The following is a 5,057-nucleotide window of genomic DNA, read 5'->3' on the forward strand; positions in this document are numbered from 1 at the left end:
TTGGCTGAATTACAGCAAAAATTCAAGTCTCAGCCTCAGAGGGTGTCAGTGGTTAAAGTAAGGGCATTTTGGCAAAGAATGGGATCCTATAACTTGGGACGGGGATGTGTGGGAAGACCCCATTGAAGCTGAGAATTTTGAATCTTCAGATTCTCAAGGGTTTGCCCCACTCAAGGAAGTAGTACCCTCAGCCCCACCACTCCTATACCACTCCTGGGCATATACCCAAAAGATGCTCCAACATGTAACAAGGACACATGCTCCACCATGTTCATAGCAGCCTTATTTATAATAGCCAGAACCTGGAAACAACCCAGATGCCCCTCAACAGAGGAATGGATACAGAAATTGTGATACATCTACACAATGGCGTACTACTCAGCTATCAAAAACAATAAATTTATGAAATTCTTAGGGAAATGGATGGATCTGGAGAATATCATCCTGAGTGAGGTAACCCAATCACAAAAGAACACACATGGTATGTACTCTCTGATAAGTGGTTATTAGCCCAGAAGTTTGGAGTACAGGAAGAACAAACCACAAACCACAAGAAACTCAAGAAGAAGGAAGATCAAAAGGTGGACATTGCATTCCTTCTTAAAAGGGGGAACCAAATACCCATGGAAGGGGTTGCAGAGATTAACTGTGAAGCAAAGACCAAAGGAAGGGCAAGCCAGCCTAAATATAGCTATCTCCTGAGAGGCTCTGACAGTACCTTACTAATACAGATGTAGAGGCTCACAGCCATCCATTGAACTGAGTACAGGGTCCCCAGTGAAGGAGTTAGAGAAGGTACCAATGGAGCTGAGAGGTTTGCAGCCCCTTAGGACGAACAACAATATGAACTAACTAGTACCCTCAGAGCTCCCAGGGTCTCAACCACCAACCAAGGACTGCACATGGAGGGGTCTGATTGTTCTGGCAGCATATAAATAAAGAAAATATATCTAATAAAAAAAGAGAAACATAAAAAATATAAAAATAAAAAGTATACTACTCTAAAAAAAAGAAATCAAATGTTTTTAAAATACCAAAATAGTCATAAATTGTACATATTGGAGAGACTAATTTTGTCTACTGTAGTAAATAAGGAACTACATTTTGGCATCTAAATCTTCTTAGAGAAAATCTTTTATCATGAAATGTCTATTTGTCTACAAGGCAATAGCTTGTATATAATGCTTCATTAAAAGACCTTTCCTCCCCCCCCCAAAAAAAAAGTTTTAGGAACATTTTCTGTACCTGTTTCCTGTCAATAGGAAGATCATCATTTTCCTTCTGTATAAAATCCCTTCCTCTCTGTCTGCACACTAGCCTGCTTTCTTAGCATTATATTTATAGAAAGATAATATAAAGTGTAGCCATTAAAAGTGTTAAAATATTTTATGTGTTTTGAAAACCAGTTTTTTGCTATTTTTATTTTATTCTCTTTTCCACTTCAGACATTTCATAAGATGCAAATATAATTTGAAGAAAAAGTGCCTGGAATCATATTTAATGAGAAATTGGACATTTAGTTTTGTATGAACCTACGTGAAGTAACTTCCTATGAGTGGCATCCTACAGGAAGAGGAAGCTTTCCTGACTGACCTTATCAACACAAAAAGTTATACTATGTTTTTTGATCACATATTATGAATAGAATATTTAAAACTACCTTATTTTTGCTAGGATTATTTTTATATGGTTAATATTGCATAGTAGATATTTAATTATGTGAATTGTATCTCAGTACTATTGAAAAAATAACTATTGTATATAATTTTAATTATGTTTGTCAGATATTGTGTTCAATCTTATAATCTTATTTAATATTTAAAAGTCTTTATTAATAATTTTCTGTCTTTATTTGCACTAATTTGAACTGTGAATTTTATTAAAACAGGAATATGAAAAAGTTGTCATTCCTTTTCATGAACACTATTTGAGTAAAGTAATACTATGGAAACATGACTAATGTATATATGAAACCTTACATATATTATATATATATTTGTAACAAGTATACTGAGGTAATTTTTGTTTTTAAGAGATTAGATATCATGGGTTTTCTGTCTTAAATAAAATAAAATCCAGGTGGTTTTGGATAGTTGATATGTGTGCCAGGGAGTGAGACAACCTCTCCTGGAAGAAGAGAAATAACATAAAATATAAGCAGCACAGAGCCATCCACAACACTTCCACTTTTCTGTTCTAATTAAAACAAAACAAAACAAAACAAAAAAACCTTTCCCTCAATACAGAGCACAATTATTACCATTTTGCAATTTATAAGGTATAGATAGACCTAACACCCAGTGCATCAATTTTGTCATTAAGATAGAACAGTCATCTATCCTAAATTAAAAGCCTTATCATTCTACACCTGATTCATGTCCTGGCTTTAGATTGTATGCCACCTGAAAACTATCTTCTCAAATCTATTCTCTCAAAGTGAATAGCCTGTGTTGGCTCTGAGACTATAAATAGTCTTTCAACCCAGTCAGAAATCCGAGAATGACCAACATTAACTGAAAATATATAGGAAGCCAAACACAGCTTCTAGAACTGAGACAATTGTAGAGACAGCTGCCTACCTATACAGCCCCAGTAAGTCAGGAAGATGGAGCATGTCTTCAGCCTTCTGGTCCAGGATATTCTGACAGACTTTAGAGATGCAGGAATCATTAAGGACTAGTCTATTCAGTCTCCACAGAACTAAGCTGCCCTAACCTGTAAATTGTGTCCTTTCAAGAACAATACTGGTCTGCAGGAGAGACTGGCAATTCTCTGCCCAGTGCCAGCCTAGGCACAATGTACAACCTCACCTGGAGTTAAGATGCTCAGCTTCTTCTTTGAATCCATGAACAGGAAGGTGTTAGGAGAAGATTTGTCTCAACAACAAGTTAATAAATAACATTAACTGTCACATTCTGTGGAATTCTGACAATTTTGAAAACCAGCTATCTATACAAAGTCATCTGGACTGTTCTCCATTAACTATCTCAGCTATGTCTAATTAAAATATCTGAAAACACACTAACAATAAACTCAGAGCCATGATTATGCTATTTGGCCCTTAACTCACAGGTGTAATCATCTCAGATCAGTTTATAATAAATTACAGAAGGACTGGGTCTAAGTCCTGTACTTTTAAATTTTTTCAATTAGTAGAAGAAATTTATACCAATGAAAACCTAGATTTTGCTTCAAAATAAATTCTGTACCAAATGAGAAACTATGACTTCAACTTAGTAACAATTAAAAAGATTTCTACAAAATGAGATTGTGGCTATGCAATCAGTTCTAGCTATTCCTCCCTGTTCCAATTATGACCATTTCTACATTCCCTAGAAAATCCACCAATAATAACCCCCTTCAGCCCCAAAGCCCAAGGAACTGGGGTGACAACTCTTCATAACTTCAAGCTGAATATGGGCATTGAGATATTTTTAAGGGGGGGTAGGGAAAATAGAGTTGGTGGGCCTTAAGAAGGCTACACCAATGATTTATTTAGTCTCTGATGTCTGTGTCTTGACTGGATGTGTCTGAAAGTCTAAGGCATCCAGAGTTCAAGTGGGGACTCACCAAGGCTGTATATTCTGTAATATACAAATCTCAAAACAATTTGGTATCATCAAGATAACCTTTTTGTTTGATTCTCTGTAATCTAGTTCTTCAGGGGGATCTCCCTCTATCAAGTCAAATCCATATAATTCTGGAAGGTGTAAATACCATAATTACCTTTTCCAAAAAACACAAAGACAAAAACTTTTCCCCAAATCAGTATATCTTGAGCCAGTAATCAGAAAACCCTTTATTTAGATCTTTCTTCCAGTGGAATAATATAACCACAGAACTCAAAAATCATACTCATTTTGAAAATCAAAACAATCTTAAACAAACTAAGATTCTCTATGTGCCTATACTAGGCCTTTCCTATCTTGCCAAGCAGAAAAAGACACTCAAGATTCCCATGGAGCCCACATTAGCAGAATATGAGCTTCCTGTGGCTGGTTAAACAATCTATACCATCTATCCATTTGGCTCTCTTCCCAGAGTCACAGACATATTTTATTTATACCTGTATAATATCTGTCTGTTGCACTCTATACCTGGAGCCACAGACATAGATAACTAATACCTGTTCAAAGCAGGCAATGATCCTACTTCAAATTAAAACAATCAAAAACAAATAAAGTAAACTAAAATACTGTCTGTGTCTATACTTAGGCCTTTCCTATGTTGCCAAAAGGATATAAAACCCAGTATTCCTGTGGAGCCCATATTAGACAGAAGATGAGTATCCTGAGGCAACTAAAGCAATTTTATACCATCTTATGGTTCGGCTCTCTGCCTAGTCCTGCCAACTTGTTATACCCATCTATCTGTTCGGCTCTCTGCCTGGAACCACAGACATTTATCTTATTAATAAATGTTCATTGCCCTCTCTACCTGGTCAGTGATTGATTTTCCCTATCCTAGTTCTGAACCACCACAGGCGAAATTCCCCGTGTGATTCAGATAAAATCTGTATATAAATATATCCTAAAAGCAAGTAATCCCAATTTGATAAATTCACAGTTCAATCAATCTCTGCCCCAAGAAGTAGGCAACTTCCATTCTACAGCTCTCTGATTCAGAGCAGCCTGCATTCCCCACAGCAGGGGACCTCAGAGCCTGCTTTCTATGTTTCAATTCCTGCTTGAGTCCACATGACTGTCTCAGTGCTACCTAGCTACTAACTTAAAAAAAAAAAGAAAGGAAATAAAACTCTCTCAGGCTAGTAATCTTAAATTTCTAGTGGATTCTTGACCAACACATTGGTTTGCCATCTGTTGTGGGATATAATAAAAAAAAAACTCAAAGCTGGGCAGTGGTGGCACATGCCTTTAATTCCAGCACTTGGGAGGCAGAGGCAGGTGGATTTCTGAGTTCGAGGCCAGGCTGGTCTACAGAGTGAGCTCCAAGATAACCAGCGATACACAGAGAAACCCTGTCTCGGGAAAAAAAAAGTCGAGCCACTGTGTGAAGGAAAATGCAACACAAACTTGGTTCAGAAACAATGGTAACTC

General features: G+C 36.7%; 1 protein-coding gene across 1 annotated transcript in view; it reads left to right on the plus strand.

The window, feature by feature from the left end:
• Positions 1–1,889, plus strand: part of Alkal1 (ALK and LTK ligand 1) — a 35,718-nt gene extending 33,829 nt beyond the window's left edge. Inside the window, exon 5 of the mRNA XM_031368790.1 lies at positions 1,446–1,889. The gene's annotated coding sequence lies outside the window, so the exon portion shown is untranslated. The remainder of the gene's footprint in view (positions 1–1,445) is intronic.
• Positions 1,890–5,057: the final 3,168 nt, after the last annotated feature.

This window comes from Mastomys coucha, unplaced genomic scaffold (genome assembly GCF_008632895.1).
Source record: "Mastomys coucha isolate ucsf_1 unplaced genomic scaffold, UCSF_Mcou_1 pScaffold14, whole genome shotgun sequence".
Lineage (NCBI taxonomy): Eukaryota > Metazoa > Chordata > Mammalia > Rodentia > Muridae > Mastomys > Mastomys coucha.